Here is a 24,494-nt window from a genome sequence, read left to right on the forward strand (position 1 = left end):
CTATGATTTATCCACTGAGCCAAACTGGTTTTGGCTTGTTTATCTTTTTTACCCCCATAGCTCCCCTCCACCCAGTTCCCACCCCACCCTCTGCCCTTACCCCTCCCCCACTGTCCTCATCCATAGGTGTATGATTTTTGTCCAGTCTCTTCCCACACCCCACATCCTCCCCCCCCCAAGAATTGTCAGTTCACTCCCTTTCTATGCCCCTGATTCTATTATATTCACCAGATTATTCTGTTCATCAGATTTTTTATTCTCTTGATTTTTAGATTCACTTGTTGATAGTTAAGTATTTGTTGTTCATAATTTTTATCTTTACCTTTTTCTTCTTCTTCCTCTTCTTAAAGAATACCTTTCAGCATTTCATATAATACTGGTTTGGCGGTGATGAACTCCTTTAGCTTTTCTTATTTGTGAAGCTCTTTATCTTACCTTCAATTCTGAAGGTAAGAGTAATCTTGATTGCTGGGTAGAGTAATCTTGATTGTATGTTCTTGCTATTCATCACTTTGAATATTTCTTGCCATTTCCACCTGTCCTGCATAGTTTCTGTTGAGAAATCAGCTGACAATTGTATGGGTGCTCCCTTGTAGGTAACTAACTATTTTTCTCTTGCTACTTTTAATATTCTCTCTTTGTCTTTTGCTCTTGGCATTTTAATTATAATGTGTCTTGGTGTGGTTTTCTTTGGATTCCTTTTGTTTGGTGTTCTCTGCATTTCCTGGACTTGTAAGTCTATTTCTTTCACCAGGTGGGGGAAGTTTTTTGTCATTATTTCTTCAAGTAGGTTTTTAATATCTTGCTCTCTCTTTTTTCTGGCACTCCCATAATTCGGATGTTGGTGTGCTTGAAGTTGTCCCAGAGGCTCCTTACACTATCTTCATATTTTTGGATTCTTTTTTCTTTTCCAGTTGTGTGTCTTTTGCTCCTTTGTATTTCAAATCTTTGACTTGATTCTTGGGATCCACTAGTCTGCTGTTGGATCTTTGTATATTATTCTTTAATTCAGGCAGTGTATGCTTAATTTCTAGTTGGTCCTTTTTCATATCCACAAGGGTCTCACTAAATTTATCGGCCTTTTCTAGGAAATTCTTGAAAAACCTTATAACTGTGGTTTTGAATTCTATATCCAGTAGTTTGCTTTCCTCCATTTCTTTCATTTGTAACCTGTTTGTCTCCACATTTTGGCTGCTTCCCTGAATTAATAAAGTGGCTTTGTGTGCTAGGTTTCCTAAAGGGTCCGGTGGCTCAGCCTCCCCGGTTACCTGAGGTGGATACTCTTGGTACACCCCTTTGTGGGCTCTGTGTACAGTCTTGTTGCAGTTAAGCCTTGATTGTTGTTGGTATCACTAGGAAGAATTGACCTCCAGGCCAACTGGCTGTGAGAATCAGCCATGTCTGTGATGGGAGAACTTCTGTGCTGGAGAAACCCTTATGAGACAAGACTTGCTTCAGTGGGGCTTTGGTGCTCACTGATTCTGCCCCCTGAGTGTGTCCCTTATGGATCTGAGGAGTTATAATCTGTATGGTCCCACTCTGATCACTGGGTACACTGGCTCTTGGATCTCCAAGGAGGTGCTAATTTAGCCTCTACATGTGGCCACTCAGTAGGAGCTATGGAGAGATCTGCAGATTCCTCTTCTTTGTTTGGGTTTTGTAGGTGCCAAATGAGGCCCAGCTGTGAAGCTGTGCAAGCTGCTGTGGAGCCTTGGGCCTTCTTTTGGATGTTCTGGGTCTCTCTGACTCGGCTACAGTTTGTTAGGGAGGTTTAGATTTCAAAGGACCAGGTCATTAATATAAAAAAGCCTCTGAGCACAGCTTGGATGAGCAGAGTCTCAAGGTGGAGCATACAGCAATGGCTTCCTGTCAGCCTTGCCCCAAGAGACCTCCTCTGAGAGAAAGCCACCCTTGAGTTCTGCCCTATGCCAGAGAGTCCAGTTTCTCCCTGTATGAGTCTGAGTCCCCAGAATCTCACCCGGAACTGGAGTTCAGAGCAACTGGGAGCTTGTGTCTCCCTCTGGATTGAAAAAACCAGCTGCGTACTCAGTTGCCTGCATTTCTGCCTTTACTTCTGCACCTCCTGTGAGTCTCAGCGTGCTTTTCTCTTTCCTTCTAGTTGTGCAGTTTCCACCAGCCAGCCTTCCTGTGGTTCTGGATGATGTTCAATTTGTCTTTTAGTTGTAGTTTTGAAATTGTTGTGAGAGACAGCAAGTTCAGGTGTTCACCTATGCCTCCATCTTGGTTTCTCCTTAAGAGACACCTTAATAAATTATTAATTTCTGCAACTTTTCCCATACACCTTCCCCCATAGGGGACTAAGAAGTGTGGGGAGTTAAGAGGAAGAGCCCATAAGTAGGAAGCCAGTTCCCTTCTGGAAATCTTTGGCATTATAAGGAATTTTGGGATCAAGTTCTGCCACATTCTTCTGAAATGATCCTGCCAAGATGGTACTCCTACTTCTCCAGATGAGGATGAACTAAAATTGAAAAAGCCCCATAGGCCAGACTTATGCATGTTTCACAGAATTCTAGCTCAGATCAGGAGATGTTAATGGGAATAAACTTTCTGACCCTTATAACCATGAGACATATTAGAGAGAAGAGCTTAGTCCCTGTTGATTGATTTAGGGCAACTAAATTAAGCTTTCTAAGCCTCAGTTTCCTCTTCTGAGAAACAAGGCTGTGATACATATGTGTCATAGGGTTGTTTGAGAGTTGAGGAAAACAAAACATGAAAATACTTAACACAGTTCCTAGCATATATTAAGCTTTCACTAAATGGCAACTATTCTTTATTTTTAATAAAGACATACAGTGGCTCAGCCATGGGTTGGCATATGAAACTCTTGTTCTTGCCAGAAGCAGTCAAGCTAGGAATAATAGTTTATTTGGTTGGGTGTGTGTCAGATTTGCTGTGGGGAAAAAGTCTCAGAACACTGTACAGATGCACCGACAAAAACAACAATGGACTTAAAGAAGCAAAATCCACAGATTTTTTATTATCACATCTGTTACCCTCATATGGCACATCTTCAATATTAGTTGAATTAATGAGTCATCTATGCTGAAAACACATACAATTGTTTGCTATCGATGAATGCATCCATCCCTTATCTTACTGTTCATTGCCTTTTCTCTAGAGTAGGGGTGTCGAACTCAATCAGAGAAGGGGCCAAAATCTAAAATCCAGCCTAAATCGCGGGCCGAATGGTTTACTGAACAGTCATAAACTGTCATTGTGATGGAAACGCAGTGGAGTGCAGTGATGACAGCGCAGTGCGGGCCACATTGCAAGGCCTGGCGGGATGGATTTGGCCCGCGGGCCTTGTGTTTGACACATGTGCTCTAGAGAATTACTTCAAAAAAATGTGTGTTTGTGTGTGTTTTTTAATAGTGAAGTTAAGTTTTAATTTACATTCTAAAATTATAAACAGAGGAGAATGAAACAGTGAAAATCCACAAGCCTTCTTATTATATTTGGATAAAAGAAAGAACTGGACACTTAGTACTGTGGTGATAATTGGGGAATATGAAGGGTAGTTTTGTTTGCTGAAAGTTCACAGATTGCCAAGGCATGCAGCCACGAGTTTGACATGCTTGACGCCATGAGATCTATAGACTTTTGGTAAAACATGGATCCTAATTTCAAAAAACTCTTATTTCTACTGGCATGATCAAAGGCATTTATGGTACACTCACTATTTATGAAACACTGTGCTAGACTGCAGTTACTGAGAAACTAGGAAGGATCTTTCTCCTATAAAGACTTATTATCTAGCTGGAAGAGACTGAGGTCTTTGAGGACAAAACTGTTATTTTATAGAAGCCTGGCTGTAGGATAAGGATGTAAAATATCATCAAAATATTCGACCAGCTACTACCTTTTGGATCATTGCACTCATTTTATATTCGAACTTTAATGTGCATTTGAATCACCCAGGATCTTGTTAATAAGCAGGTTCTGATTCTGTTGGTCTAGGTTGGGGGTCTAAAATTCTTGATTTATAACAAGGTTTCAAGTGATGCCAATGCTTCTGGCCTGTAGACCACACTGAGAAACATCTCTGGAGCAGTGGTTCTCAAATTGGCTCCATATATAAATCACCTGGGGGACTTTAAAATTTCCTGATGCCTCCAATGCTCTCTAGGAGTGGGAAATGCCCCCCTGCTTCCCTCCACAAGAATTTGGGAGCTTTAATCCTTCATCAGGCTTCCTGACCTTAGTCAATAGTTGGCAAAGGGCCATGGTTGGTTTGGCTCAGTGGATAGAGCATTGGCCTGTGGATTGAAGGGTCCCAGGTTCGATTCTGGTCAAGGGCATATACCTTGGTTGCAGGCACGCCCCAGTAGGGGGTGTGCAGGAGGTAGCTGATCAATGTTTTTCTCTCATCGATGTTTCTAACTCTCTATCCCTTTCCCTTCCTCTCTGTAAAAAAATCAATAAAATATATTTTAAAAAATAGCGGTCAAGGGGGACCCCACATGCTTAGAGTAAGACCACGTCTCTACAGGCTTGGGGATGCCACATGCTGCCTGAAAAGTTGATGGGAAGGAAAGAAAATGAAAGACAAGAATTTATGTGTCATCAGAATCATGCAGTCACTCTAAAACTGTTCCAAGAATCCCTCCAAGCCACGTTAATAGACTAAGGGTCTGTGGTGTTTCTTAAGTCCTTTTGAACCGCAGCTTAAAAGAAATTGCAGTTGTGCGAGTTTTCCATGTTGAGCTATCATAGCCTATATAATAAAGATGTAATATGCATATGGTTGTTACCCCTTGAAGGGTAATGACCAACCTGCTTAACGACCAGATCACAGATCAACAGAAGGGTGGGGCAGCAAGCTACAAGCAGGCAGCAGAGAGCTACAGGAGGGGGTGGGGAAGCAAGCTATGAGATGAAGGCAGGGGGGCGAAAGGAGCTACAAGAGGGCGGGGCAGCGAACTACTGGCACAGGGATTCATGCGCAAGGCTGCTAGTGTTTATAAGAGTCTCTTCCTGGTACATTAGTAAGTCTCATTAATGTCAGGTCCTATTATCACCTAAGGATAAATATTAAATGGGAACATATGAAAATAAAAGCATTTCAATGACTTGTATGTCAGTTACTAAGATACAAAGCAAAAAGGCAGATAATTACCTGTGATCAAATTTCTTAAATTTTTATTTAAAAAAAATATAATCCTTCAGAAAAGCTGAAAAAGTTAGTACAATAAAACCCTTTACATAGAGTCAACCACTTTTGAATATGTTGCTAAATCCTCCCCTGTTGCCTTTGTTGAACCATTTGAAAAAAGTAGACGTTATGGTGCTGTACCCCAAAATACTTCAGTATGTGTCACTTACGAACAAAAATCTTCTCATAAATAACTATAGTAGCATTATCATGATCAAGAAATTTAATATACAATCCATATTCAAAATGTGCCTATTGAAATAATTTTTAAATATATATATATATGTTTTTTTTTTAATTTTGGAGAAAGAAAGAGAGAAGGATAGACAAATAGAAACATCAATGAGAGATAAACATCCATTGGCTGCCTCCTGCATGCCCCCTACTTGGGATAGAGCTCACAACCTTGGCATGTTCCATGATGGGGAATGGAACCGGTGACCTCTTGGTGCATGGGACAGTGCTCAACCAACTAAGCCACACTGGCTGGGTAAAATAAAATAAAAGTGTTTTTTAATAACTTTTTAAAAATCTTAAATATCAAATAGCTATATAAATGGACAATTCTTAAAGAATTGTATATTTTTTCCATTTGCAGTATGAATTAAAAATCTTTGTGCTTTCCCCCCAGGTTTACCAAAAATAATACTACAGGTAAGATACAGTAACATTGCTTTGTATCAAGAAGTATTTAATTAGGGAATTCTTTTCGTGGGCCAATTTGTCAGGCCCCTGGAAGACAGAAAATTATCTCTTTAGACTGAGTATCAAGTAGTTAATACACAGTGTTATTTTTTTATGTATTAGTAGCTTCTAACTTTACCCGAAGATACTGAAATATGTGAGGAAATCACTATTGAGGTCAGATAAGATGGATGTCTCTCATTTTCTAAGCAAAGTTTTCTTTTATGATCAATTAATTTATATATCTCCCTGGCTACATGTGAAATACTTCCAATGATACTCTGCCAAGACTTTTCAACAGCTTCTTTTAGCTTGATTAATGACTTTTTAATGGCAGTAAAATTATATGTAAACATGTAATCTTAGAAATTGAGGTTTTTTTTGTATTTGTTTGCTTTTTACTCTCATTAGGAAATATTTCAGGCTGCTAGACCCTTCAGACATTTTCTTTCATAATATTGCTTTAAACCAATCTTTCACCAGCCATTGCTGATCCAGTCCTGCTACTGTGCCTTTGGAACACATAGTCCACCACTGTTTTGTTGAATGATTAATTTATAATAACTACCTCATAGGACCGTTAGGAGGATTTAATGAGACAATGCATATAGCATGCTTAGCACAATGCCTGGAACACAGTAATCTCTCAATAGATGACAGCCATTATCTATACACACTGTACATAAAAGGCTAAGTGAGCAGCCGACCGGCCAACCAGCTGGTAACTATGACGTGCACTGATCACCAGAGGGCAGATGCTCAATGCAGGAGCTGCCGAGTGACAGCAACTTTACAGAGTGACCTCTTGTACTCCTGGACCCCTCGGGGGATATCAGAGTGCCAGTTTCGGCCCCAACCTCACTGGCCAGACCAAGGGACCACCACCTGCCCGAGATGCCCTTTGAGCCCGCTCACTCCACAGATGCCCTTTGAGCCCCGGTGCCACTCCAGGTGTGGCCTGCTAAGGAGGGACCATTGGAGGTTGGCTCCAGGGCGTGTCCAGCCTGTCTCACTCAGTCCTGCCCCGCTGGCAACCTTCTAAATAATTTCCTTTCAACATGCATGAATCCATGCAACAGGCCTTTAGATTTAATAATAACTTCCCTTTGTTATTATTATCATTACTATTATTTTGGTTAAATATTCCAGGCAAAAGGAATAGCAAACATAAAGACAGCGGGGGTGAGAAGGCCAGCAGGGTAGGTTTGGGAAGAGCATCCACAGAGCAGTTCAGGACTGGACTTGCATGAGGATACAAATCCTGGCTCTGACATTTCCTTGCTGTGTGACACTGGGAAGTTTATTTCCTCATTTTCAAAATGGGGATAATAGTAATACCTACCTCCTGGGGATATGATGGGGATTAAATTAGAAAATAAGGCAAAAGTGCTCAGCCCCATGCCTGACATGTATTCAGTTTCAGTAAGTTTAAGCTAAAATTAAAACAACAGGTCAGGAAGACTTTTCGTAATTGAACTTTCCTAGTGCTGGCTGCTACCTTCCATTGAAATTTGGCTTTTGTTACTTTCTAAATAGTTTGCTTTCACTTTTAGGATTATTTAGAGTGTTTCTTAGTTTCTAGTAGTTTTTATTCCTCTTTTTGTTGTTGATTTCTAGGTCTTCAGAAGTCTTCTAGACCAGGGAGCATAGCACAGAACCATAGGTTCATTGCGACGTGGTCACCCTAAAGTTTATAAGAAGTAGCTATCGATTGGAAAAAGAAGCAAATGTGACAAAGACGATCTCTTTCAGAGCTTATAGCCATTTGGGCAGGGGACGCTGCTCCTCATGGTTAGCCTGTCTGACTTACAAAGTTTTTTATTTATTGAAGTCTTTTCAAGTCCCTAGGTGGGTGCCAGGGCTGCTGTCCTCTTTCTTTTGAGCTGGATTCCCTTTCACTGGCTCCCCGAGTCCTGCATTTGGACATTTACCTCAGGAAGCCTGGATTATTTTATGTAAGCCATTTGAAGAAGCTGAGTGTCTAAATCTCACTATAGATTCTTTGGAAATAAAGAAAATAAAAAAGCATATCTGTATCCATTTTGTTAAAATGGGCACTTTTGAAATAGTCTTCTGTAAATAAAATTCCTTTGTTCTGTCAGAACTTCCGTTCATAAAAGCCATTTCTCAAAGAATTATTCTACCAAGAAGCATTGCTTAATTATAGATAGCCAATCTTAAAACAACAGCAATTTTTGCTTAATGATGGCTCAGCATTTACACGCATGAGATTAAATAGAGCCCTCCTCTTCTCTGGCCTCTTATGCAAACCCTTGAGTAGAATATGACTTCTTTTATTTTTGGTCTGTCATCTTTTGATTTAAATGTTTGATTGGCTGCTGATGATAGTTTTTTTTTTTTTTCCTCTCTCATAGAATCATTAAGACCTTATATGAAAGGTATCATTTAAGATAAAAGTTTTGTTCTATTTTTAAACCACAGTGAATGAGCAAAGGTTCATTAAGGTAAGGGACATTAGACTAAATTAAAAGTATGCTGGATTACTGACTCTTTTGGAAATTTTTCTAAACTACGTGATTTAGTCAAACAAAATTATTAGCTTTTTTTTTTTCAAAGTAAACAGTCTCTAAATATAAATTATACTGAGCAACATATGTGATTGTAAAGTATAAATAGTATAAATAGAATTTGGTTGGCATGTACAGTGGCATACACAAATATCCATATACAAACATAGGGTGGGACTCCGTGCCCTTTCATTTTGCAGTTGGAAATTGAGACCTGGTAAGGGTGATAAATATTGGAATTAGAGTCCTGATAGCAGAGCATGAAGAACATTTAGTCTTCTACTTTAGGACCTGAAATAGATCTGCTGAGCCACGTTTTTCTCTCCAGGTTGATGTTCACTCTCTGCTGTTGCATGTTGTGCCACCGAAGAGGCAATAGCAGCAGTCTCGGTACCATCTTCTGGAGAAAAGCAACACCATGTACATTTCATGCTGGCGAGAGGCAATTCAGGGTAGCTGCTGGCTTGGGTCTGGGGGTACAGGCCTGTTGTGATATTTCACATGCATGGGCAGCACCAGAAAGGGGCTGAGTTTCTGCATGAAAATAATTTATATCAAAGCTCATTCTAAGAACAACATTATTCTAATGAGTGTTTGGCTTCTGATTTCAGCCTCTTTCATTAATTTAAAAGAACTTTAACAAGTGGGTCTGGAGTATGTACTTACCATAGTACCCGGGGACAGACGTGCCACAAAGACCAAATATGCATGGAGGCATTCACGTCGTGGCCATTATATTATGGGCAGCTGCAGCAGCAGTCTCTACACTTGGTGCCAAGCTAAGATTTTCTATTTCAGACTAAAATTCATTTTAGGCCCTGAGTACTCAAGGATAGAGGTGACATCTGCACGCTTGCCTGGATTCCACAACTAAGTCTATTAGAAACATCAGCCATTTATCTCTCCAGTATTTATTAAAACTCTGCACACATGGTCCTCTAATTCTTGTTCTGTTTACCTTCTGCAATTTCTATAGGTGATAATACCTATCATCTGAATGTTTTCTGATTTTAAATAATAACTATGAAGCTTTGAACAGTAAGAGTATGAAAATATAGCATTAAATAATTAAAAATTAAATAGTTATCTAAATATAATTATTTTACCACTGCTTGTACTGACAATTAAAAGAGGTGAACTTTTGCCAAAACCAGTTTGGCTCAGTGGATAGAGTGTTGGCCTGTGGACTGAAGGGTCCCAGGTTTGATTCCTGTAAAGGGCATGTACCTTGGTTGTGGGTATATCCCCAGCTGTTCAATGTTTCTCTCTCATCGATGTTTCTAGCTCTCTATCCTTCTCCCTTCCTCTCTGTAAAAATCAATAAAATATTTTAAAAAAATAAAAGAGGTGAACTTTCCCTCAAATACTGTAGCATCTGAGTAAAGAATCTATGCTAATGAAAATAAAAGCACCAAATATAGCTGATTCCTAGAACTGCATTGATACATTTTTATAATTCATTTGCAGAGAGTGTATTGAGCATTTTACATAAAGGCCACAAAGGATCTCAAGTGAATTAGCAAACTCTATTTGTAAAAAATGAAACTCCATAATTTATATGTATATATGGCATTCACTTTGCTAATACATCGTGTCTTGGACTATATAGTGACTTCAGTGCTTTCCAGCTCCTTTTTTGTTGTTGTCTCAGAGAGCCTTGCTCTAATCTCCAAAAAACATTAGTTCATCCTGCCACCCAAGTTCATTACCCTTACTGTCTTTAAGCACAAAATTGTATTTACTATTTCATATTTACTTATTTAACATTAAATATTAAATTATTGATAAAAATGTTATTGGGTAAAGCTTCACTTCTGGAGTGCAAACTTAAGGGAGAGCTGTATTGTATCCTAACTTGTTCATTGCCTTGTCTTTGGCACTCAACAAATTGTTGGTACAGAGGCCACAAACATGTGTAGATATTCCATAAATATCTGAAGATGAATAATCAGTCAATAAATCAATTAACAAAAGCAACAGGCACTAAGTCATGGAGATACTAAAACCATAGCCTATTCTGGGAAATGTAAGGGCTGAATACTGAGGGATATGTACAACGATAACAGCATTCACTTGACACTTCTGTGTCTGGCATTATCTAAAACTTTTTATTTACCTTATCTCATTGAACTCATGACAACCTTGTGAGGTCAGTACTATTATTATCGTGGATGAGAAGGCCAAGGATGAGGAGGCCAAGGCTCAGAGATCTTAAGGGCAAATGCCAGTCAATAACATAACCCAGATAGATAGATTCCCAGACCATCAGAAGGCCTTGGAAAGAGCTGTTCTGTGGTCAATGAGAGGACATTGGAGATTGTCAGCAAGTTTTGTGTTTTAGGAGGATCCTTATGGGGCAACATAGAGAAAAGAACAGAAGAGGCCAAAGGGAAGCTTTTCTGACTTGAGGGGGCTGTTAAAATACTCCTAGCAAGAGACCATGACAGAGACTCCAAGAAAGACAAGAAGGGTGGGATATAAAGAATTCCCTAGGAGGCAGATAGAATTTAGTAACCAACCGCTTGTGGGTGAAAAGGAGAGAGTCGCTGAGCATGACTCAGAGGATGGATGTGTGATTTACATGTCTCTTATCTTGCATCTTTCATATACTCCCAATCCCTGGTATCTGTCATAGGATTCCCAAAGCCATTGCTCATGCCTGCAGATCCTTGGTGAACTGGGAAGGCCTGGGAGTCAGCACATGAAGTATTTGGGCTATTGGTAGTTCCTAAGATCAGGCCACAGCATGGATATGAAGCATTAACATCGAAATAAATCAGGGACAAATAGCTTCCTTCCATCATAGTTTTACCTTATAGACTTAATCATGTTTTCACAGATGTTGTAAAAGTAGCATTTCAAGTCTTACCAGGACAGGAGTTAAGTTTTGTGTGTGTGTGAGCGCACTGCTTTATTCTATTTTCAGAGTATTGTTGGTAGATTTTTGAAGCTGCATTAGATGTTCAACTATTGTAGTTCCATTGTTCCTGATGACTTAGTCATGCTACATAGCCCATATTGCACACAGTCAGACCTCTTGAGAAGGGTCTGTGTTCGTGGTGTACTCAACCATGTGCTTCTGGCCACTCCTTGATAGGAGTCAGTACTCCACTCCTTACAGCTATAGCCTCCCTAGCACTTCCCCCCTAACACACACACACACACACACACACACACACACACACTCACTCACTCACATCACACCACACTCCCGCACACACAGGAAGCAACACTGCTTTGTTGCCCCGGAGAGGCTTTCTTGAAAGATACTTCTGAGACTCTGCTTTGCCCAGAGACATTCCCAGTTCTTAAACACCAACCAAGGCAGGCTTCTATCAGCACACCAGCCTGTCCTGTGACAGACTGCTCACCATACAGATTCTGAGCGACTCAATCCTGAAATAGAACACTAAACTCTTTAGGTTGTTTGTATTGTCTCCAGCCAGTTAGACGCTTGAAGGGGACTGCTAACCAACAAATAATGGTTTCCAAAGGAAACCTCCCAGTTCAATGAAAGAGTGTGTCTTCCTTATTATGGGAGATGCCATGTTATAAGTGGGTGTTTTATGCTCAGCTGAAAAAGAAAAAAAAAAAGGTCAGTCTTAAAAACTGTTAATGATAGAACACATGGCATAAATTATACTGTAAACTCCAAACAGCTCTGAAATTATAAACATTGCTTAGTCAAGACTTTTCTCTTAACGATGCCCTGATGTCGCTGGCATAGCCCAGTGATTCGGGCCCGTGTTATTTTACTTGAAAGGAGGAATTTCTTTTCCAGAAAGAGTCTCTCTAAGAAAAGCTGTCTTCCTGGCAAACTTCGTGAAACATCTTGCTCCAGTGGCCTGTGTCATGTCTTGCCTGGGGCCAGGGCCAGGCAGGATGAGATGGAGGAGAAGGTTAAAGGAAAGAGTCATGTGATGAGGAGAAACTGCAGGCTTGGTCCTGACACAGACAGGAGGCTGACTCAAGTCAGTGGGAATTCTGAGTAAATCGAGACTGTCAGGACTCCGAGCCAACATCCTCGAGACTGTTGCAGAGTAAGCATTAAATTCAGAAGGTCTTCCTTCCTGTGTCTATCCGAACAGCTCTCTAGGGTTGGGGCAGCAGAAATGTCTTCTGAAGGATAAGAATAATATTTACATCATTTACAAATATTGTAAATATTTACAATATGTACATGTCTTTTATTAAGCACTTATTAGAGGCCAGGCATTCGGCCAACTACTTTATGTACAATATCTTATTGAATTTTAACCCTTGATTTAAGTACTATTATTATTTCTTCATAACAGATGGTACCTGGGGCTCAGAGAGGTTGGCCTTTCCCCAAGGTTATATAGCAGGTACTCAGAAGCCAGGGTTCTAGCACAGGTTAGTCTGGCTCAAACCTATACAGTAAACTATTGAAAGCTACGGTGTATTTTGTCCACAGAGATAATGAAGAAAATGTGTGTAAAAGTGTTTTGGAGGCAGCAAATGCTATAGAGGTGCCAGTGAAGGGCTCTGGATTCAGAAAAGCAGATACACCCCATTTCTTAATAGTTCTGAGTGTAAGTTTTGTCAGTAAGATGCTTGTATCCCAGTTTTGCTCAGAATACTGGAGAATCAAGTTGGAGAGCAAAGACCAGATCATCTTTGGTCATCATGATGTGAGAGCCTTTCCTTTAAAATGCTGATCTATAGCAAGTGTCCCCTTTATCTTAACCTTTTCTCACATGCTGACTCCATACAGACGTGGTTAGTTGGGAAAATGGGAGACACTGCGAATGGTTTGGTCTAGCACATCCCATGATTGGAGCAGGGATATGTGTGCCTGCTCTGTAGTTTATGGAAAGGTAACACTATATCTATAAACAAAGACTCTCTGTGACATGAAAAAGAAAATTTAAATGAGCAGAAATATTATTTTTTCTAACTTCAGGACATTTTCTTCTGGCCAGAAATGAGTTAGGCAATTGCTCCAGGCAACACACCTCTCTAATCGGACAGATCCCTTCCACATGGGGATGCTTTAGTGCAAATGTTCCGTGAGCCTCTGAGTTCATTTATATGGCAAATCTCCCTGTGTCATACTCACTCATTCAGTGAATGTTTATTAAGCTTGTAGTCTGTGCCAGGTGCTGTGCTGCTTAGATGATAAACAGTCCCGGCCTCAGAAGGGGTCACAATATAGTGGGGAATTACAGTAAAAGCAAAAAATTCATCATAGAACATGGAACGTGTTCTGAGAGCATTGGGAATAGAGTGCGAAAGCAATGCAGGAAAGGGAAGCTGTAACTGCCTGTAATTCAGGGAAGACAGGGTAGAGTCGGTGTAGCTCCCACCTATGTGAATCCAATGGCAGACCTCACAGAAGCAGGAGGCAGACCGATGTGGTTCCTAACTTTTGATTCATTTCTTATTCTCAACAGCAGACTGGAGTCTGTTGAAAGGCTAGACAAATAAGCATCTAAGTCAAACCTAATATTTTCACTCCTTGGGATTTTAGTGAATGATCAGTGACTTTCACTGAGTCTATACCAGGTGCTGTACACAAAGGGAAGTTACTTGCATGTCTTCTCATAGGTGGTACCTGATCCAGCAGGAGCAAATGCAAAAGCTTTATTTAGTTCCATCAGGCACTGCATGCTTACATAATGAGCAAGGGGCCATTTATTTTCTAAGGAATGGTTTGTGAGAAGCATGGATGTGTCATGAATAGAGCTCATGTTTCTGAGTCAATTCAGTTTTTATGTGAGAAGCTGAGCTAAGTGCTTTGCTTTTCTGACCCTCAGTTTTCCCACATGTAATAGCAGGGATAATAAAAGCCATTTGAGACATTAAATGTTGTAGGTAGAAAAAGCATTTCAAACTTAAAAATCTTATACAAGCAATAACTAATATTTAAAATCACAGACTGTTAAGTCTCAGGAGGAAGATGGGGATGGGAGGGTAGGTGAGGAGAGATAACCAGGGAACTGTTATGCATATACACTGAGTGGCCAGATTATTATGATCTCTGAATGCATAATAATCTGGCCACTCATTGTAGATCCTATATAACAAAAGGCTAATATGCAAATTGTCCCCTCCACCAGGAGTTTGACCAGCAGGCAGGCCGGACAACTGCCCATGTCCCCTCCCCTCGGCCAGGCTGGCCAGACCCCACACATACATGAATTCATGAACTGGGCCTCTAATATATATATTTACTGAGTGGCCAGATTATTATGCATTCAGAGATCATAATAATCTGGCCACTCAGTGTTTGTGTAGCCCATGGACACAGACAGTAATGTGGTGGTGGAGGCCTGGGACAGGACGAAGTACAAGGGGTCAGTGGGAAAAAAACAAAAGGGGACATCTGTAATTTTTTCAACAATAACAATAATTTTTTAAAATCCCGTTATCTAGAGCCTTTTGTACCCAAAATCCACTACAGAGATGGATGGAGGACAGGTTGGTCTCTAGGAGAAGTTTTGCAAAAACACTTATGACACAGATACTGTAAAATGTGAGCTCCTCTGCTGTCCCTATCATTTTCAGCTCTTTCCAGAATAGCAGTTCCTGGTGGCATTCCAATAGTTAATCTGTGCTACTTAGAACAGCTGCTTATGTTCATCACCAAAATCATAATTTGTAATAATTTGGACTTGTGACTTTTCCCCTCTTTCTACTAAAAACTTGAAAATTAAAAAAAAAAGGTTTTTGTGAAGAATTTTTTTCTTTCGAATATGAGAATTGTAGCCCAAACTTCAATCCAAACCAAATTTCAGATGTGGAATTATAACCCCTACCTCTGAGTGGAAACCAAGGAACCCCTTAGCCAGAGTGGCAATTGGCAGTACCTTGGTCTCCTAGGACACACACAGTGGGACACCAACCAAGAAAAAGAGCAGGGAAGGAACATGAGGGGAAATGCTAAAACCATCTGTCCGGAGTTGGTTTTCTATGCTGCTGGTACAGCAGGGTCCTTCTTGTTATCTTCACTAGAGTCTGGTCTCCCTCTCTCATCACGACGCTGGAGAGAAGAAATAGTAAACATCTCTTACCATTCGGATTTCAGAGACTAAGTGTGGTTCAGTGGAGGGAATATCAAAATGAGTGTTAGAAAACTGGGTTCTCTAACCCCATCCTTAATGCACTAAACCCTTTTCAGAAGGCCCCTTACTTTCTCTGAGACTCAGAGGTGTTATCATCTATAAATGTGGATCTTAGCAGGTATACGCACTGCAGAAGGCCTGTGAGGAAAAGCACCGTGCTACTTGAGGCTTTCTGCACTAGATAGTGCGACCCTGGCCTCCCCCCTCTAGATACTCAGACTCCAAGGCGCTGGTGAAGAGAGAACACAGTTGCTTTAGAGCCCACATTATAACCTATCGTCCATTCCTTCTCCCCTGGGCCAGGTCTAGAGTAGGCCAGAATGACCTTGTATTGTGAACACTAACATAATTCTTCTGCGGTCTGTGTCCATCACCCTACCGTCAGATGGGCCAGACAATGCCAGAGAGACAAGCCTGTCACTTCCCCCGCCCTACCCATCCTGCTCCGGGAGCTGTGGTCCTGGGACATGGGCAAGGCCCTGCGCCTGCGAGCTGGACATCTCGTCCCTGCCAATCTGTGGTCTTGGTCCGGAACCAACTCCTATAACCCTGGTCCACAATCTCAGTGGTTATTTTTATTTTCCAACAACAGTTGAGCTTGTTCATTTTGAACTTGCCATTCTCTGAAATAGGAAAATTGGTTTAAACACTTAGACAAATAATGTGGGTCCAAAAGTTGACTCTAATGAACTTTAAGTAGAAACAGAGAGATAAATGGAAACACACACACACACACACACACACACACACACACAACCAAACCCACATTGAAACAAATGGAAAATCATCAGATAATTAAAGAATTGTCTGATAAAGCAAAATTTAAAAGATAATTAAAGCAAAGATAAACAAGTACCTCTTCCATCTCAATATGGAAGATGGAAGCCTCTGGTTGTAATTGTGCTACGACATCATTTTGATTTATTGGTTTATTGTCCCAGTAAGTGGCCGCCAACATGCTCTTTTTGAGCACAGTCCACCACATGGAGGTCTTAGCTGAAGATGTGCTTTAGCAACAACTGCTCAGTGAAATGGCCGAGATTTCTTAAGGCACCATCCTCTGGTCATGGCTTCTTTCCTCTTACCTTTCTCTCCCAAGGTTTAATGTGTAACATATGTGTGTATTCTTCAAAGGCATCTAACGTATAACCAGTGCAGGCATAGGTACCAATAGAAACTGCTGTAGTATTTACTTGCTGATGATTTTCCTACATTTTTTCCATTTCCAAATCCTCCCAGTAGACCAATTTTCTTTGGTAACAGTGAATATATTTCTCTTTAAGTTTGTAAAAGGAGCTACATAAAATTCTCCTGACACATGTTTAAAATGTGTGGTCAAACTGGCATTTGTACTTGGAAATGGCCAGTGGTGAAGAATTTTTAAGTTTGTCTGATGATACCTCAAAGAGATTTTTTAAAATGGAACATTAGGCTCTCAATTATGAATTGTTCCCACATTTTAGATCTGCCTAGTGGACCTTTCAACTTAATGCTGCTTTTGTTACTAATGAAAAAAAAAATCCATTATTCATTTAACGAAGCCTGGTTCTTCTTAGTATTTTGCCTTTAGAAAGGATTTAATTTAGAGACTTAACCTATGGAAAAAACCAATGTCTCACATGAACCATTTAGAGACAAATGGGTTTTTATATTATGCACTATGTAATCAACTTATATTTCTCCAGAGTTGCCATATTCGATGGAGTCCAAAGGCCTATGGTGAACATAAGTTTTAAGCTATGGAAAACTCATGTTTTCCAAACGCTAAGAAAGAATTTTCCCTCATAGCCTGGAGGCCTCTGTTTTGATGGTCCAAGACACCAAGCACTGCTGTAGTGACCTGATGCAGGTAAAGATACAGATGCAGCTGAAGGTTCAGAAACTCTGAGGCACCGTCATTGACAGGAAAGTGAGTGGCCCAGGCAGAAAGGGGGAAATAAACTCACATGTCTATAAAGATGGCAAAGGAAAGTATGTGGAAGTTAGGTAGACTTTTTTACATATTATATGACAAAACCAGAATTAATTTGCTCAGAAATCCACAGACACTAAGGTGCAGTGATTAAGAGTCTGGGCCTTGCTACCAGACAAATGTGGATTCAGATCTCTGCTCTTCATATTATTGGCAGAGTGATTCTGGATTTCTGTTTATTTATTTTTTCCTGTGGCTGTTTCATCACATGTAAAATGGGAAAATAATTCTGAACTTAGAGGGTTAGCGTGATAATTACATGAAAACAATCTTCATAAAGCTTTTAACAAGCACATGACACCTATTTAGTGCTCAATAAATAGGAAGGGGTCCAGAAAAATTCAGTTTTATTGTAGCTAAGAACTGCAAGATTTTTTGTCTTAAAGTGTTATTGAGACATTTACATGCCATAAAATTCTGTTTAAATGTATAAACAGTGATTTTTTGGGGGGGAGGAGGTAAATTTATAGAGTTGTGCAACTATCATTGCAATCCAAATACAGTTTTAGAACATTTACATCAACACACAAAAATTCATGTCTGTTTGAAGTTGATCGCTGCCCAGTCAACTACTGATCTGCTTCTTATTCTTATATGCTTGCCTTTGCTAAACATTTTATATAAATGCAGTCATGCAATATGTCATCATTTGCATCTGGGTTCTTTCATTTAGCATGTTTTGAGATTCATTTGTGTTGTAACACGTGTCAGTTTCTCATTCTTTTTTATTGTGGAATAGAATTCCATTATATGGATATATCACATTTTGTGCATTATTTGCCAGTTGTTGTTTTTTTTTTTTTTCCAGTCAATTTGGATTGTTTTCAGTGTTTGGCTATTATGAATAATGCTTCTACACACATGCACATGCATTTATTTGTGTGGACATATATTTTTATTTCTCTTGGGTAGAGTCTTAGGAGTAGAAGTTTTCTGGATTGTATATTTAACATTTTACTAAATTGTCAAATTGTTTTCTAAGTTTCTATGCCATTTTATATCCCCACCGGCCATGTTCTAGTTTCTCTACATCTTCACTAATGCTTGGAATTGTCTGTCTTTGTTATTATAGTCATTCTAAAGTATCTAGTATTATCTCATATGGTTTTTAATTTGCATTTCCCTAATGGGCAATAATGTAGAACATTTTTTTTCATGTACTTACTAGCAATGTACATGTCTTTGCTTGTAAAATATCTTTTAAAATGTTTTTCTGCTACCCTAATTGGGTTGTTTGCCTTTGTAGCTTGAAGATATATTTTTATTTATTTTAGAGAAAGGTAAGGGGAAAGAGAGACAAGAAACATTGATGTGAGAGGGAAACAGAGATCAGTTGCTTCCTGTATGTGCCCATATCAGGGATCAAATTTGCAACCAATGGACTTAAACCTGCAATCTTGTTGCTGTGCACATGTGTCAAACACAAGGCCCGCGGGCCAAATCCGTCCCGCCAGGCCTTGCAATGTGGCCCGCACCGCGCTGTCATCACTGCACTCCGCTGCGTTTCCATCACAATGACAGTTTATGACTGTTCAGTAAACCATTCGGCCCGCGATTTAGGCTGGATTTTAGATTTTGGCCCCTTCTCTGATTGAGTTCGACACCCCTACGTATGGGATGATGATGCCACAAATTGAGCCACTTGGTCAGGGATAATTTTAACTATTTTTAATGGGATTATGCTTTTGGTGTCATATATAAAAACTTTGTCTAAGCCAAGGCCACAAATATTTTTTTCCTATTATTTTCCCCCAGAAGTTCTTTACTTCTAGCTCTAAAATTATTTCTGTGATCCATTTTGAGTTAATTTTTGTAGAAGGTGTGAAGTATGGATCTAAGATCATAGTTTTGCATATATCTACCCAATTTTCTCTACACAATTTGTTAAAAAGACTCTATTTCCCCCCATTGAATTATCGTGGCACCTTTGCTAGAAATTAAATGACCATACATGTAAGGGTACATTTCTAGACTTTCAATTCTTTTCCACTAATCTACATGTAAATGTTTTAATTACCGTGCAGAGTCTCATATCAATACTGCAGTATCTTGATTACTGTGGATTTAAAATAAGTTTTGAGATTAGGTAGCAAGGCAGTATAAGTAAGTCTTTTAACTTTATTTTTTGTCTTATTGTTTTGATCAATGTAGATAAACTACGACCAACTAGTTTAAGTCTTATAAATGTCCAATGGGATTTTAATGGGAATTACTTTTAATTTATAGAAAAATAGTAGAGAATGCTAATCATGACCATATGGAATCTCAAAATTTATGAAAATAGGCTGTCTCTCCATTTGTTTATATTTACTTCAATTTCTCTCAGCAGCATTTTTCATTTTTTCAGTGTACAAATCTTTTATTCACTTTGTTAAATTTACTCCAAATACTTTATTCTTTTTAATGCTATTTTGAATGAAATTGTTCTTTCAAATCTGGGGTTAGATTACTTATTGGTGGTATAGAAATACAACTGATTTTTTATATATTGACATTTAAATATGTGGACTTGCTGACTTATTTACTAATTCTAATAGTTTTTAAGTAGATTTATTGGTATTTTCTACATTAGCACCATGTTTTCTATGAATAATGATAGCTATATATCTTCCTTTCAATATAGATGTTGAATCTGCCCTTTCCCCATTTTATTCACTAGCATCTGCAGTACAGTGTTGGGTAGAAGTGGTGAGAGCAAACATCCTTGTCTTTTTCCTAATCTTAGGAAGAAAGCATTTTGTCTTTCAACATAAGTTATGATGTTAGCTGTGTATTTTTTGCAGATGCTATTTATCAGTTTGAGTATACGTTCTTATAAGTTTAGTTTGTTCGGGTTTTTTTTCATGAAAAATTGTTGAATTTTTCAATTGCTTTTTTCTGGATCTATTGATTTTGTCCTTTATAATATTGATGTGGTGCATTATGCTAATGTTAAACCAACCTTGTGTTTTTGGTATTAATCCCATTTGATCGTGGTGTATAATTCTTTTTATATGATTTTGGATTCAAGTTGATAAATTTGTATCATGTTCATATAGGACATTTGTCTATAGTTTTCTTTTCTTCAGATGTATTTTTATGGCTTTGATATCAAAGTAGTACTGGCCTCATAGGATGAGTTGTAAAGTATTCTCTTCTCTTTTCTGAGAGTTTATGAATGATTGGCATATTTTCTTTAAATATTTGATAGAATCACCAATCAAGCCATAGAGACCAGGCTTTTCTTTGCGGGAAGATTATTAATTGCTAATTCAATTTATTTACTTGTTACAGGTCTATTCATATTTTCTATAATTCTTGAGTCAGTTTGGTAATTCATGTTTTTCTAAGAATTTTTCTATTTCATCTAAGTTGTCCAATTTGTTGGCATGAAATCATTTGTTTTCATTTCTGTAGGGTCAATGGTTATGTCTCCTCTTTCATCTTTGATTTTATTAATTTCTGTCTCCTCATTCTTATACTGGGTCAATCCAGCTAAAGGTTTATAATTTTAGTTGATCTTTTGCCATTTCATTGATTATCATCCTTGTTTTTCTGTATTGTTTTGTTTTGTTTGTTTATTTATACTCAAATATTTCTGAAACTAATACAATATTCCCTTTGTTATTATAAACTGCGATTCTGATCTATTCAGAAGATTTTTTAAAACTAGAATTAACTACTGAAATTAAACCAAAGAGAATCCTGGAACATGATGTTGGTCTTTGTGGATATAAAATAGCCTTCTGGTCTTTTCCAAAGAGCTTTTTAAATCTCTGGACCTCCGAATTACTGTCCTGCATTATGCAAAACTTTCAAGACATTTAACCTCTATACTCAATCCAATTGTTCAGACAAACTTATTTTTTAATAGCCCATACATTTCTCCTCTTACAATTTTGTTTTTAGGAAAGTCTTTCCCTCAGTAAGTGAGTGTATGGGGGAAAATAATCTGTCAAAGGTAAACATGATATGTAATCGGGTCGGCAACTATGTAATTGCGGGTTTCACACATATATGGCTTCAGTTGAATTTTTAGGTTTGCAGACGTAGTACAAATGTAAAACACATTTTGTTATTTGATAGTTGGCTATTCAGCTGTTAATCAGTAAAAAAAGTTTTTTGATCTGTTTTGTAGTTTTCGTTTGGCGTTCGTTGAAAAATGGAAAATCAAAAGGAACATTTTCGTCATATTTTGCTTTTTTATTTCCGCAAAGGGAAAAACGCATTGCAAGCTCATAAAAAGTTATGTGCTGTTTATGGTGACGAAGCCTTAAAAGAACGGCAGTGTCAAAATTGGTTTGCCAAATTTCGTTCTGGTGATTTTTCACTCAAAGATGAAAAACGCTCTGGTCATCCAGTTGAAGTTGATGACGCCCTAATCAAAGCAATAATCAATTCGGACTGTCACAGTACAACACGTGAGATTGCAGAGAAGCTTCATGTATCACATACATGCATTGAAAATCACTTAAAACAACTTGGCTATGTTCAAAAACTCGATACATGGGTTCCTCACGAACTGAAAGAATCACAGTTAACACAACGCATTAGCAGCTGCGATTTGCTAAAGAAACATAATGAAAATGATCCATTTTTAAAACGACTGATAACTGGCGATGAAAAATGGGTTGTTTACAACAATATCAAGCGGAAAAGATCGTGGAGCAGGCCAGGTGAACCAACTCAAACAACATCAAAAGCTGATATTCATCAAAAGAAGGTTTTGTTATCAGTTTGGTGGGATTACAAAGGAATTGTCTACTTTGAACTCTTACCACCCAACCGAACTGATCAATTCTGATGTTTACATTGAACAACTAACTGAAATTAAACAATGCAGTTGAAGAAAAGCGGCCCGAATTGACAAATCGAAAAGGTGTTGTATTCCATCATGACAATGCAAGGCCACACACATCTTTGGTCACTCGGCAAAAATTAATGGAGCTTGGTTGGGATGTTTTGCCACATCCACCATATAGTCCTGACCTTGCACCATCTGATTACTTTTTGTTTCGATCTTTACAAAACTCCTTGAATGGTAAAAATTTCAATAATGATGATGATGTCAAATCGTACCTGATTCAGTTTTTTGCTAATAAAAACCAGAAGTTTTTTGAACGTGGGATTATGATGCTGCCTGAAAGATGGCAAAAGGTCATTGATCAAAATGGGCAATACATTACAGAATAAAGTTATTTAGTTCCATGAAAAAATTGTCTTTGATATAAACAAAGATCTTTACCTTTAGCTCCTTTTTCTACTGTCTCATAAATCCACTCAAAACAGAAAAAGAATAAATAAAAGTCATCTTATTTGCACACTTCTGGAGGAAGCACATGCTTTGTTCTATCTTTTCCTGCTATTCTAAGGGTCTGTTGAGACCTGCTAATAAAGTCAGTTTTCATCAAGGGCTTCTGTCTGAGGTTGAAGAGGTAAAAAGGGACTGGTTTTCAGAGTATAATCATTTGACAGCTTGTACCAGAAATGTGTCAAGATAAACATAGTGATTACTGTATGCAGGTTGTGAGTAGTATAGTTTTTTTTTTCTTCTTTTTTTTTCCTTTTTTTTTTTCAGTAAACCCTTCAAATGGTCAAATATTTCCAAGGAAAACACTGAAGAAAGGAAGCAAACCAAGACTACTTAGGAAAGTTTGGAAATCATAGATCTACACTGCCCTCTGGAAAAAAAGGCTTCTGTAAACGGAAAAACGTTAGTCAAGCCAGTTAAATGCTTAATGATCACCTTGGCTAGTTTTTCCTCCCATTTTTAGCCTCAAAAGAATAATTTCTTAATGATCTTGATGTACTTTACAATTTTATAAATGATGTAAAAATAATTGTCAGACTCTGCCTGCCCCAGTCCTATCCTGTGATGATGGTAAAAGCCTGCCTGCTGTCAACAAAGTCTGGCAGGTGGCAAAAAGCAATGTCCGGACCTGAAGGAGGGTTCTAGAATTAGGGAAGCATGAATCCATAAGTTCCTGCAAACCTTCTGAGCTGTCCCCCATAGTCAACGTGTTCTTGGGTCTTTACTCAGGAACTCAATTTCCACTTTTGGCAGAGAATTTCAGAATATCACCACTAGCCTGAATCAGATTGGTGGACTTCCTTGTGATTTGGATGGCAAGTACCCCAATTCTCTCCCCTAACTGTCAAAGGTTGCTCCCATCTCCCTAGCAGCCCACAGTGTAGTGTGGAACTCCTTGCTGAGGCCACACAGAATATGACTATATTCAGAGAGAGTTTTAAGAAGTTATAAATAGAGGCCTGCCTATATGGTGGGGGAGAAAGTGCAGGATTTTTTTTTTTTTGAAAGTCAGTGGGTTTAGCAGTCCTTGTGTGTGCTTTTGTCCCTTCAGGTTTTAGCAACAAATCAGAGAAGCCATTCAAGCTGTAATAGAAAACACAAAATTTTAGTTAAAAGGTAGTCAGTCATCTTCTTCTCTGCCTAATAGCCCACAGAATAGGAAGCCAATTCAGCCTCCAGCATTCTACTGTGCAATATTAGGTTTCAATAGTAGCTACACATGCATAACCAAGCTAGGCACTGGCCCAGAAGATAATCAGGGAGGTAGGATTTGCTTGGAGTAGAGGCTGGAAGGATTAATGACAGCTCATGGTAAAGGAACAATGCCAGGAGGACTGCAGTATAGTGTAGGAACAGGGTATCAGGCACCAGAATGCCTGCCCTCCCTGCTGCTTTTCAATCCTGCCTTGCCCAGTGCTTTACTTGCGGAAGCCTGGCATGTGACGGATTCCCTCAGTAGCTTTCGAAATGAAAGAGGCATGGCTGCAAGCTGAGCTGAAATGCCCATGACAGCAATCATAAAAGGCAAGCATTCAAGAAAAATTTGTGGTGAAATTTTCCGAAGTGGGATTTGTGTCTCTTAATGAATCTGTCTGCTTCTTTCTCCAGTGCTAACCAAGTGAACATCTGCATGACAGAAGACCAAACAGGATGCTCAGTGGGGGAACCTCGAGGGAATGCTGTCAATTGAAAGTGTTTTTGTCCCTTCAAAAAAGTAAGTCTGGGTTAATGAAGTGTTCCTTTTCCGTGATAGTAAGAG

This window comes from Pipistrellus kuhlii, unplaced genomic scaffold, assembly GCF_014108245.1.
Source record: "Pipistrellus kuhlii isolate mPipKuh1 unplaced genomic scaffold, mPipKuh1.p scaffold_m20_p_2, whole genome shotgun sequence".
In the NCBI taxonomy this organism is placed as follows: domain Eukaryota; kingdom Metazoa; phylum Chordata; class Mammalia; order Chiroptera; family Vespertilionidae; genus Pipistrellus; species Pipistrellus kuhlii.